General features: G+C 43.5%; 1 pseudogene; it reads right to left on the bottom strand.

Annotated features, from left to right (window-relative positions):
- Positions 1-315: 315 nt before the first annotated feature.
- LOC103301723 (E3 ubiquitin-protein ligase CHFR-like) lies at positions 316-13,574 on the bottom strand (annotated as a pseudogene).
- Between the last annotated feature and the right edge of the window lie 322 nt (positions 13,575-13,896).

The following is a 13,896-nucleotide window of genomic DNA, read 5'->3' as shown; positions in this document are numbered from 1 at the left end:
TGTGGGAAAGCAAACATGCTTGGCACCATCCCAGGAGTTGAAAGCTTATGGCTGTTCTGGCTGATGTGTTTTTGGCAGCCCAGAGTTCAGAGGAAAGTCATGTGCCAGGCCCCCCAGGCCGCAGTTGGAGCTTCACTGGGAGGGTCTCTTCCACAAGAAAAAAAAAAATCACAGCAGAGTGTCAGACGCAGAGAACCCCAGCATGCCCAGAGGGGATCTGTAAAATGCCCTTAAAATGTTCATATTTGATATTTCCTGAAACACGCTGTCATTGACCCTCATTCTCCCAAGCCATCTTGGTGCCTCCTCAGACACTTAGTTCTTGAACCTTGTCTCTTCACAGATCTGATTGAATTTTATTGTGTGTTGGGCCCTCACCTGAGTATAGCAGTGGGGGCTCCATAGCCCTCAGAAGGGGATGTTACAGCCACTGGCAACTGGGAGGCAGGAATGTTCTGCTGATACTGTTAAGGCAGCTCCAGGAAGCTTTGAAGGCCTCAGCAGTAACACAGCAGGGTGTTCTCCATGAGGCTTTAATCAGACAGTGGAACACTGCCCTCTGAAGGGTCACCAGGCTTTCAGCCAACACATTAAAACCCCAACCATCAGGTAATTAATTCTTCAGGATGTCAGACTCCTAGTTGTTGCTGCTCAGCATCCTGTGGAGCCACCTGAAGCCCACGTTGAGCACAGAAGAGGGCCAGGCAACCCAGGCAGCCAGTTCAGTCACAGCCCCAGTACAGTGGCAAAAGGGCTGCAGGCAGAGGGTACACTGCTAGGGGGTGATGTGGGGTTCCTGTTCATGCTCACACCACATCCTCCAGTCGGGCGTGGGCCGGGAGCAGCAGATGCATATGGCATGGCTTCCTTGCAGGGCACACACATAATCCTGGCCTGTTGTGAGACTGGCAGGAGTTGATGATGTGTCCCCAGAGGTCTGTGGTGCTCCCTGCTCACTGGGAAGCCCCTGCCCCCTGCCTTCAGTACTGGGGTACTATCTGCACAGGACCAAGGCTGGCTGACATCCCAAGATTGGCTGTCCACATCTGACAGCTCCTCCAAACTGCCCTCCTTATCTGAGAAAGACCTCCTGACTTTGGGCTGAAGCATGTTCTGCATGATCTTGCTCCTGGTGGCCATGCTCCGTACATCTTCCTCACTGTGGCTATTGTCAGGGCGCTGGAGAAGGTACGCCTCCACCTGGTTGTTGAGGATGTGGTTTTTACAGATCCGCTCCACCAGACAGCTTCAGGTGGAGTGTTCCATCCAGCCCGAGTAGCAGGCTGAGCAGAAGGTGTGCATTCAGGGCTTCAGACTCACACAGTTGTGCCCCAGGTCCTGGCAGATGATGCATGTGAGTGTCTTCTTCCATCTTGTCTGGCTTCATGGCCAGTAGTCTGACACCCTCTAGGATACTTTGGGTGTCCCTAAACTGGTCTGTGACCAACAAATGCAGGTTCAGGTCAGATCAGCCTCCTTGTCTCCTCTCATTTTCTTCTTCATGGGCTTCAGACCCTCCCTATCTTGCAGTTCTGATGAAGGAAAGAATTCTCCCTCTCTGTCTGGGACAGATGAAGGGATCCTTGTAGGTTTCATCACTTGTCAGGATGGACCACACCCTTTCCGGGAAAGGGCCTCACCTCTGCAGGTGGAGCTGGATGGCGGTGTGCTGGAGGGTAAGACCAGCAGGTCATAATAAATGCAAGAAGTCCTCAGGAAGCTGATGGACTTTGATATTCAGCAGGGCTAAGAATCAGCATTGTATTACCCTGCTGTTGGCTGAATAGCTGAAGGCAATCCCCTACCAGTGGTCGGCAAACTCATTAGTCAACAGAACCAAATATCAACAGTACAACGATTGAAATTTCTTTTGAGAGCCAAATTTTTTAAACTTAAACTTTTTCTAATGCCACTTCTTCAAAATAGCCTGGCCCAGGCCGTGGTATTTTGTGGAAGAGCCACATTCAAGGGGCCAAAGAGCCACATGTGGCTCGTGAGCCGCAGTTTGCAGACCAGGCCCTAAGCTGATAATCCTTTATTGTTTACCAAACCTTACCATTGATCTCTGTTTGCTTTGCTAAAGGGCAAAATGTATATTCTAGTGAATAAAAAGCCATGGGTCTGGAGATTTGGGGAGCCACTCCACTAGAGAGGAGGTTTCCGCCTGGTTCCCCATGCCTCCAAATTTATATGTCTTGTCTAGTGTATCCGTTTATGTTGCAGCCCCTTCTCCAGATTCCTGAACCCTAAGGTTGCGGCTGCAGCAGTGCTTTCCCTGTAGTGGGCTCTATGGAAGAGGTAGAGGCTGAGGGGAAGAGTTCCAACATTGATGCTGATGGCTGGGGTTCCTTAAAGCATGCCTGAGTGCTGGGTGACAATGGCAGAACCTGGGGATAGTCACCTCACCCTGCACCTGAGATATCTTTGGTTATGTGGAACATGTTTTCTTTATTAGCTTCAAAGGAGACATGTGCCATGCCTTGTTTTTCATTTAAAGATTCATAGAGATATGCCACATTGTGTTCTGGCTCATTCTTCCTGTACACCAAGTAGACGACATCCCCACCTGTTAAGGACAAGTAAGTCTGTTTCTTAACAACCTTCAGCTTGTTAATTACTATTCCATCAGTGTTGGTATCTTCCAGCGACACTGGAGCAGATGCTTCATCCACTATAATTTTATAGTGATCTTCAGAGACCACTTTATTGCAAGGGAATGAAAGGCCACAACCTCTCCTCCACCAGATAGTCCATTCTTCTTTCCTCAGGAGGACCTGTGACTCAGTTTACTCATGGCTCAAGCAGATGAGCCTCCCTTAATGCTGCTGCTGCGGGGGCTGCTCACCTTCCCTGGCTGCTCCATCAGATTCACATCTGCAGAGACCTAGAAACATTGGGACAGGCTGCGCCTGCTGCTCTTCCCTATGGCTGGTATCAGCGCTTCCTCTGCGTGCAGCCTTCCACCTGCCCCTTGCCCACCCATGCTGCCGGGAATGCACCTAACCCCACCTTGTTCCCATTTCTTAAGTTGCCTATCGAATTATAAATGCTTGGTACTGAAATAAATTTTCATAAAAACTGCAAAATTTTTGAATTTAAGGTTTACATTTGTTTCTTATATGAAAGCCCATCTATGGTACATATATATTTTTAAATTTTTAAGAATATTTAACTTAAAATTCTGAGAGAATAAGAGTGAATTTTTTCACCATTATTTATTAGATGAAAAAAAAATTAAAAGCCAGAATAAAAAGGCAAAGAAAAAGAAAGAAGAGGCATCTAAATTGGAAGGACAAAAATAAAACCATCTCCATTTGCAGACAATATCCTATATAATAAAAGGCTAGTATGCAAATCGACTGAACGGTGGAACAACCAGTCTATGATGTGCACTGACCACCAGGGGGTAGACACTCAACGCAGGAGCTGTCCCCTGGTGGTCAGTGTGTTCCCACAGGGGGAGTGCCACTTAGCAAGAAGCCGGGCTCATGGCTGGCGAGTGCAGCAGTGGTGGTAGTAGCCTCTCTCACTTCTGTGGCAGCACTAAGGATGTCCAACATGCGGAGCGTTCCAAAGCCGGCAGTCGGACATTCCCTGAGGGCTCCCGGACTGCAAGAGGGCACAGGCCGGGCTGAGGGACGCCCCCTGAGTGTATGGATTTCGTGCACTAGGCTTCTAGTGAAATATAATAAAGAACATAGATATAAACCCTCAAATTTATAGTCAAATATTTTTGACAGTAGTACCAAGACCATTCAATGGGGAAAAGACATTCTTTTAAATAAATAATGTTAGGAAAATAGAATATCCACATGCAAATGAATGGACCTTTACTTTAATCATGTACAAGAATTAAGTAAAAATGAATTCAAAAAATAAAATGTATAAAACTCTTAGAGAAGAAAACTTAGGGGAAAAGCTAAGTACTGGATTTGGTAATGATTTCTTGGATATGATACCATAGCAGAGACAAAAAAAATAGGTACATTGGATTTCATAAAAATTAAAACCTTTTCTGTGTCAAAGGGCACTATCAACAGAATGAAAAGACAATTCATGGAGTGAGAAAAAAAATTGCAAATCATATATCTAGTAACAAATTAATATCCATAATACATAAAATGACTTCTAATGCTAAATAATAAAAAATAACCTAATTCAGAAATGAATAGACATTTCTTGAAAGAAGATATACAAATGATAGATTCAGAGACATAGAAACATGGAACAGACTGATTAATATCAGAGGGAAGGGGTTAAGGGGATGGGCCGGAGAGATTAACTGAAGAATTTACATACATATATGCGTAACCCCTGGACACAGACAATAATGTGGTGAAGGCCTCAGTGGTGGTGGGTGTGGGGTGGAGGGGGTCATGGGGGAAAAAGAGGGACCATCTGTAATACTTCCAACAATAAAGATAAACAAATAAATAAATAAATAAATAAATAAATAATAAATAGAAAATGTAAAAAGATATCAATTATTAAAATAAATTTTAAGGCTTTAATTTTCTAATCTGTCACTTTTAGTCATTAAAGTGATTTGATAACTGCCACATGTTTCCTTTGGTGCTCAATAAACAAGAGCAATCTTGATAATATGATTAATTAATGCAGAAGTGTTATGTCTTTGTATATATGTCAAGATATTTTTATTTTTATGTAGTTGACTACTAGATTAACTGAGGAAAAACTAGGATTTATACAGCCATAGTATAATAGCTTAGGGTTGCTGACTTGAAGTACAACTATATTCTTTCACTAAATTTCCTTTGAAACTGCTGTCAGAAATGAATTCATTGTTTGATGAATCTTGGTTCAAGCAAGTATATATTTATATTCATGAGCTCAAATAATGGTCAGAGTTTTTAAAGACCTAGAGCATAACCATGCAGGACTAACCCTGAAGAGTTGCATGAACGATGTTTCCTTGAGCCAGTGGTGTATAGTTACTCTAGAGTTACTTAGAACCTCACCCCTCTGCTTAATTTATATGTTTAAAATTAGAACATCTGTGAGTGGATAAATATACTGTCTTACATCCAGACGATAAACATTATTCAGCAATAAAAATAAATGAACTATAAAATCATGAAAAGGCATGGAAGAACCTTTAATGTATGTTACTAAGTGAAAGAAGCTAATACAAGCAAGCTACCTACTGTATAATTCCAAGTATATGACATTCTGGAAAAAAAAAACATAGCTATAGAGACAGTAAAATGATCAGTGGTTAAGAGGGTTTAGTCAAAGGGAGGAATGAATAGACAGAGTACAAAGGATTTTCAGGACAATGAAACTATTCTGTATGATACCACAATAGTGAATATCTGTCATTATACATCTGTCCAAACACATAGAATGTACAACACCACTAGTGAATCCTAATGTAAACTAAGCACTTTGGGTGATAATGATGTGTCAATGTAAGTTCATCAATTGCAACAAAAGTACCACTGTGGTGCAGGATGCTGATAGTTGAGAAGGTTGTACATGTATGTGAACAGGGGATACATAGAAACTCTGTACTTTCTTCTCAATTTTGTTGTGAATCCAAAGCTACTCTAAAAAATAAAGACTATTTTAAAAATTATAAACTCTAGTTAATGACAAGCAGAAAGTTAAACATTTCATTGAGTTAATTCACTTACTTGTTTTAGAGTTACTTAGAACCTGTCTGTATTTTAAGACATCTAGGATCTTCATTTAGACAATTAATACGAGACTTGCAACTGTGTAATCTTAGTCAAGTTACTTAACTGAAAAGGGAGATACAATTTTACACCTAGTTTAATGGTATAATTAAATACAATGGCTAAAATATGCATAACATATGAAGTAAGTCTTCAATAAATATTAGTTTTTATTTGTTATATTAGGTCCTAAAACAGAATGTATCTGTACTTTAGACCTTTAAGAACTTTCTCACAATTAACTTTCTGAAACACACATTTTAGTATATGAAACAAAAATAATTGATGAGAGCAATTTCATAAAAATGGAGGCAAAGATTGCTTTTATTGACTATTTAATTGTGTTTATTTAGTTGATTCTGATTCTGATTATCACTATGTCCATAGACCAGATAAAGATTAGATCACCCCAAATAGGTGGTTGTCAACATTCTAGTTCTCAGAATACTGTAATGGAGATTTCACATTGATTTATGGTAACACATTCAAACTTGAAGTCTTATGCCTTTATTTTTTATTTTAAAATATATTTTTATTGATTTTAGGGAGGAATGGAGAGGAAGAGAGAGATAGAAGCATCAACGATAAGAGAGAATCATTGATCAGCTGCCTCCTGCACATCCCTCACTGGTGAGCAAGCCTGCACTAGGGCATGTGCCCTGACAGGGAATTGAACTGTGACCTCCTGGTTGATAGGCCAATACTTAACCACTGAGCCATGCCAGCAGGGCGAAGTCTTATACTTCTAAATAAGAATTTGACATTCAAATATTCTACTGGCTATACTCACTATAATGTAATAAACCATCTGAATCCTACTGACCACAATGAAAATGCATCCCATAGTTACTGGCAGCAGAATAGTAGCATATGCTTATAAACAAACACACAAACAAACAAAAAAACAACAGCTACTAAGTCTGCTTTCCAATTCTCTGAGAATTTACTAAAATACGTATGATATTTATGCAAAAACCAAAGTTAATTGTTAAGCTATTACTACAACATTATTTAGTTGGTACTTTCAGGATGAATACTATGATTATCAGTAGTATTTTCAGTCTCAACATATAGTGATAGTGTGCATTGCTTATAAGTTCTTGTAAATAAAAGTAGAAAAAAGGGAGCTTTAGGTTTTATAAGAAACATTGGCAAAATAAAACATAACTGGGGCCTTAGGTTGTATAAATTAGAGCAAGAGATTATATTAGTTCTAGTAAATTATGAGATATACTGACTTCTCAGAAAAAATTGCAGAGCCAAGGTTTTTCATCTATTTATATTTTCAGTAAACACTCATGGTCTGACTGATCTCATATTTCAAATAAAGAAAATAGAAATAAAATTATATAGAGTGCTTCAATCTGTTTTTCTACTGACTGATTTTTTTTTAGTAATTCCCTTTCCATGCAAACAGAATTATTTTATCTTGAGAAAGGGCATTGCATTTTCTATTATTTTGATTTTGTAACAATTCCAGGGTGGGTGCATCATGGGAATTCTTTCTTCTTATGTGTTTATGTTCAGGGGTGAGGGGGATGGGGTGAAGGAGAGGCTCTCCAGGCACACAACAAAGAAAGAGATTCTGCTGTTTGCTGATGCACTTAGAATCTTCAAGGGTCAGCTGGTAATTTCACCCTGTGAATCATAGCCTTGGACTGCTGCTGCATGTGGTGAAGGAAGTCTTGATTTCATTTATGAAAAATAAACAAACTTTTCCATTCTTTATACCCTAGAAGACATGTCATTTGTATTTGAAAATTTAATATCACACATTTTCTGAGGAAACACACACACACATATGTACCTATAAACAAAACAAAATCCTAATGTGTAAGTTAATGACTATGTATGTGGATAAACTTTGCATCTACTCTAACTCAATCCAATTGCATTTAGCTCTTTAAAAAAAAGGCACTCCTGAGTTCCATGAAGGCCCAAATCAGCTCCTGGATACTCATATTTTTCTAATGATAGGTTCACAGAGAGATGGTAATAATGATCACAGGAAAAGTAAAGTATTCTTTAAATATATATTTGAAAGTGCAGGATTAAATTCAAAGAAAGTGAAGATCACAGGATCACATTTATAGAATCATAGGAGTATCACTAGTATGAATAGGAACCCATGTCTTCAATTATGTGTTTGACCTGGTATCAACTCTAAAACCTTAAAAGGGTTCATTAAACCTCAGAACACTCTTCACTTCCCTTGTTTCAGGCTCTTCATTTCTTTTAGATAGGGAGAAATAATATTGCCACAAATGAAAGGGTATTTGAAAGACTGAGCATATCACTGCGAGAGATAATACTTTTCTTTCTAAAACTATGGAAGTATGTGAAAATCTTAGAGGTATGTGCAAACTAGATGCACAGAAAAGGCATTTGTTGTAATTGGGGGTGTGATGTTACATAGTGGGGATATGAATGACATGAATTTGAACAATAGCAATTCAAATTGATGTCAAAATAAAGAAGTAAATAAAATATAGTTGCTGAATTTTCTCGGCTGAATTTTGTGGATTATAGAATTGAGATTTCTATAATCAACATGTTGCTTCTGATAGCTGTTAAGAGAACACTCTTGTGTGGAGTTTATTGGCTGTAGAATTTGAAAACTCCTGTCAGACAAGGCAATGCAGAATCAGGGCAATGTAAAAAAAATTCCTGAAGTCATTACTTTAGTCCTCTCCATATCCCAGGAAAAGTTGCTATTCCTGCCACAATGACATTGGACTTGCATTCATTACTTTGTCAACTGAATTATTTGTCAACAATATGTAGATTCATCCTTGTCTTGCTTGGTTGTGATGGTGATCACTCAATAAATATTTGTTGACTGCCACATTTTTGCTCGAGCTTAACCAATAATAAATAGTATGCAGAGGACACAAATATTCAACTTCTGATCATAATATTCAGTATTTACAATAAAATTAGAAAAATGGAAAAGTAGTCAAAAGCAGAAACTCAGCTGTTGAAAAATAAAACTATGAAAGGATTAAACTCTCCATTTGCAAATGTTGAACTCAGTAATTCACTTCAATAAATCACCATTGTGAGAATCCAAGTGAGCCAATTAATTTTCTAGTTAATTTCAAACTTAATTGTTCCTAGAAAGTGATATATTGTTTTCTGGGTGTTTTTAAATTGCGCCACATAAACCTTTTCATATAAAACCATTAAAGAGTATTTTAGGCACTTACTGGAAAAGAAAGAGAATTTGATATTACGGCATGGGGAAGCTGTTTTTCTCACTTTAAAAAATATGTTTTATTGATTTTTAGAGAGAAAGGAAGGGAGAGAGAGATAGAAACATTGAGAGAGATAAACATCAACAGGCTGCCTCCTGCATGCCCCCTACTGGGGATTGAGCTCACAACCAGAGCATGTGCCCTGACTGGGAATCAAACCAGTGTCCTCATGGTTCATGGGTCAACACTCAACCACTGAGCCACACCAGTTGGGCTGTTTATTTTCACTTTTGAAAATAGATCTTTGACAGTCATATTAAGGTTTAATTTTTATTTTGTTATAAAAATACTAGAAGCCCGGGGCACAAGATTCGTGCATGGGGGTGTGTGTCCCTCAGCCCAGCCTGCACCCTCTCCAATCTGGGACCCCTCAAGGGATGTCCGACTGCCCATTTAGGCCTGATCCCACCTAAACGGGATCGGGACTAAACAGTCAGTTGGACATCCCTCTCACAATCCAGGACTTCTGGCTTCCCAACTGCTCGCCTGCCTGCCTTCCTGATTGCCCCTAACCCTTCTGCCTGCCATCCTGATCACCCCGTAACCACTCCCCTGCCAGCCTGATTGATGCCTAACTGCTCCCCTACTAGCCTGTTTGCCCCTAACTGCCATCCCTTGCCGGCCTGGTCATCCCTAACTGCCCACCCCTGCAGGCCTGGTCCCCCCCAACTGCCCTTCCCTGCAGGCCCGGTCGCCCCCAACTTCCCTCCTCTGCCGGCCTGGTCACCCCTAACTGCTCTCCCCTGAAGGCTTGATCACCCCCAACTGCCCTCCCTTGCAGGCCTGGTCCCTCCCAACTGCCCTCCCCTGCTATCCTGATCCCTCCCAACTGCCCTCCCCTGCTGGCCATCTTGTGGTGGCCATATTGTGTCCACATGGGGGCAGCCATCTTTGACCACATGGAGGCAGCCATCTTGTGTGTTGGAGTGATGGTCAATTTGCATATTACTCTTTTATTAGATAGGATGCCATTGTATTAGGTTGCTAGAGCTGCCATAATAAAGTACTTATAGACTGGGTTGCTTAAACAACAATTATATTTTGCACTTCTGGAGGCTAAAAGTCCTTGGCTCCAGTTTTGATGTCTTCTGAGGCCTCTTTCTTTGATGTACAGATGGGTGCCTTCTCTTGGTCTCTTTCCTCTGTGTGTAATGCCCCTACTGTCTTCTCTGTATGTCCAAAGTTTCTCTTCTTAAAAGGACACCTATCCAATTGGATTAGAGCCCACTCTAATGGCCTCATTTTACCTTATTCACATCTTTGAAGGACCTCATACCAAATGCAGTCTCATTCTGTGGTACTGGGAGGTTAGGGCTTCAACATGGGAATTTTGAAGGAGGGGGCACAGTTTACCCCTTAAGAGTCATGCTCATTGAAAATTATTCAAAATAGAACATTATAGGGTAAAAAATGAAAATCTCCCTCTAATCTTCCTTGACTCACTTCCCAGTGTTAAAATCAATAAATAAAATTTTAAAATATTTATGGAAGAGATTAAATAGCTGCTCACTAAACCTTTCTTCTTCCTGGGCAAAAACCTAGACTACATTTCTCAGCCTTCCATACTGTTAAATGAGGACATGTAACTGCATTTTGACCAATAAAATGCTACACTTTTAGGCCATACCCATAAAAACTCCCATGTACTTGCTTACTTGTTATTCCCCTTGCAGGTCAAGTGAAATCACGATGGTGAAGATGGCAGAATCACATTTTTAAGGACCCGGAATCACTGTCTAGAAGACTGACACTTGCTCAGGATAGAAAAACACATTTTGAATTCTACATGAGTAACAAATTAATTTCAACTTCCTTAAACTACTGAGATTTGGATACTTATCCTATATAATAAAGAGCTAATATACAAATAGTTGTCACACCCTCATGTCATCATGCCCTCACGCCATCATGCTGTAACTGCTCAGACACTCAACACTGGGGAAAGAGGTATGGGGACCAGCCAGGCACAAATGAGCTCTCAAGAAAGGAATGGGGACCAGACATGCTGTGGCCCAGGAGAGGGACAAGCCGCCCGCCCCAAGGTCCTCAGCACCAGTGGCTGCGCCTGTGCCTGCAGCCTGGGAAAGGGACAAGCTGCCCGCCCCGCAGTCCTGGGTGCCAGTGGCTGGGGCTGTGGCCCAGGAGAGGGAAAATCCTCATTCCCCATGGTCCCCATGGTCCCAGGTGCTAGCAGCTGGGGCTGTAGCTCAGGAGAGGGACAAGCTGCCCTCCCCACAGTCCTGGGTGCCAGTGCTGGGGGATGCAGGCCAGGATAGGGACAATCCTCATGCCCCATGGTCCCCGTGGTCCCGGGTGCCAGCAACTGGGGCTGTGGCCCAGAGGAGGGACAAGCCACCTGCCCCACAGTCCTGGGCACCAGTGGCTGTGCCTGTGGCCCAGGAGAGGGACAAGCTGCCCACCCCGCAGTCCTGAGTGCCTGCAGCTGTGGCCCGGACGAAGCTGCCCGCCCACATTCCCCTGTGGCTATGGTCAGCCTGGGTGAAGCCAGCCCAGATCTTGGGTTCCTGCAGCTGGCCAGAGGGAGGGAAGCCCAGGTCCCAGGTGCCTGTGACCGGCCAGAGGAGGGAATCCTGGGTCCCAGGTGCGGGGCAAGGCAGAGGCAGTTAGGGATGATAGGCTGGTAGGAGAGCAGTTAGGGGTGATCAGGCAGGCAGGCAGAGTGGTTAGGGGCAATCAGGCAGGCAGAGGTCATTAGGGTGATCAGGCAGGCAGGCAGAAGGGTTAGGAGCCAGTGGTTCCAGATTGCGAGAGGCAGTCAGACATCCCCTCAGGAGTCCCGGATTGGAGAGGGTAGAGGCCAGGCTAAGGGACACCCCCCATGCATGAATTTCATGCACCAGGCCTCTAGTCTATTATAACAGCTGTATCTTAACTAAAAGTATCTACACTAATCAAAGAGAAAGATATAAATTGACCATACCTTTGCAATGCCCACCAGCCAATCAGGAGTGAGTATGCAAATTAACCCAATAAAGATGGCAGGTTAATTTGCATACGCAGGCACCGAGCTGCTGGGGGTAGGATGCAGGCGTTCCTCACTGCCCCAGCTGCTCCGGGCCTCTGGGCAGCATGGGAAGGTGGAAAGGCAGCTCCGGCAGCCAGGGGAAGGAAGGCCCATTCTTGCACGAATCTTCATGCATTGGGCCTCTAGTAGAAATATAAACTTAGATGGGGCACGCATCTGTGTCCTATCATGCTCCACACTCATTTTTGCAACTTGCTTTTTAAAGACAAAAATAACATAAGCCACTTTCTATATGGTTGCATAAGGATCTGTCTCTTTTTTAATGTAGCAAAATTTATGCATTTACCATTTTAACCATTTGAAAGTGTAAATTTAATAACATTTGGCACATTCACAGTGTGTGCAACCATCACCACTATATTGTTCCAGAAAATATTTATCACTCCAAAAGGAAATACTGTACCCACTAAGCAGCAGCCACTCCCCATTATCATCTCCCCTCAGCCCCTGTAAACCACCAATCTGCTTTCTAACTCTATCCTAATATATAAAAACCCAGGGTCCGAAACGTCCAAAACACCCAAAGGCTCTACAGAATGCCAGGCTAAGGAGCTGAGGGAGCGGCAGCTGATCAATCAGTGGCAGTGGTCACTAGTGAGCGGTTGAAAGGCAGACCTCTTGGTCCCTCCTCCCGGCCCTCAGACTCCAATCAATTGGTGGTGGAGGCGGGGCAGAACTGGGGATTGGATCCCTTAGTAGTACTCCAGGTTCAATCTCCAGAGGACAGGCCAGGCACCAACGGACCATCGCTGCCGGCCTCCTGGAACTTGGCCTCGGGCACTGTGGCTACTTCCCCTCCCTAGATGCTCCACAAGGTCACTCAGGCCTGCCCCCCTCTAGATGAAGTGTGATCACTGCACAAGGAAGAAATGTAGTAAAAAAATAAAAACCAATGACTAAGGGCCCGCCTCCACAATCTCATGGGAGCCTCTGAGCATTGGGCACCCAAACTATTTTAGAGGCTTCAGGTGAGCAGGGGACACAGAGTGGTCAGGAAACCTCCCTGGGGGATGGCTGGTAGGTCTGATCACGGATCCATCAGTCCTGCCATCTGCCAACAGCCGCCACCATGGAGAATGGGAGAACAAAGGGAGGGGGCGGTTCTGCAACCCCCAGAGTTAATCCAAGGTCCCAGGTGCTCTGCCCCACCCGCTGACACTGCAGCTGTGAGGGCACTGAGGCAGCCAACCAGCCTGATCCACCTCCCCCACCTGCTGGTCACAGATACAGGGAGTACCCCGTCTGAGGGGAGACGCCCTCCAGGTATACAGAAGCTCAGCGAGGAGTCCCCACGGGTTGTGTTTGCACCTTCATGCTGCCCCCCACCACTGCAATGCCGAAGGAAGCCTGATTTAGGAACATCCCCATGCGGACCACCCACATGGAAAACAGGGTGTGATAAACATCATGTCCCCCAAACGCCTGAATCTGCCTCAAAAGGAAGACGCTGCAGACCTGGAGTGGGAAGATCCGGACTGAGACAGAAGGTCTGAGAATAGCAGGGCTGCGGATGGCCGTGTTCTGTGTTTGCTGCCAGACCCTGCTCCCCAGCCCCTTCCGTGTGTGAAGCGCCTGCATTGCCGCCCTTGGACCGAGGCCTGTGAAGGAGTGAAGCACTGTGGCTGTGCCTGTGGCTGCGCTCGGCCTCCTGCCCTGGTGGATAAGCAGGAAACATATTTAAGTGCCAGAATCTAAAACCCTCTTTATCGGTAATAGAGCAAATAATGCAAGACCCACACGTGTTTCTAAACAGGACTCTGGCTGCGTGTGAACCCAGATCGAAGGCCTGCTCTCCACCGAGGAGGCTGCAAAGGCTGCTCCTCTCTCGAACAAACACAACCTGCAGAGGTTTAAAGGGAAAGGGAGATATAAATAAAACAAAATAGCAACAAGCTCTGAA

Source organism: Eptesicus fuscus, chromosome 1 (genome assembly GCF_027574615.1).
Source record: "Eptesicus fuscus isolate TK198812 chromosome 1, DD_ASM_mEF_20220401, whole genome shotgun sequence".
Taxonomy (NCBI): domain Eukaryota; kingdom Metazoa; phylum Chordata; class Mammalia; order Chiroptera; family Vespertilionidae; genus Eptesicus; species Eptesicus fuscus.
This window is presented reverse-complemented; position numbering and strand designations above follow the sequence as displayed.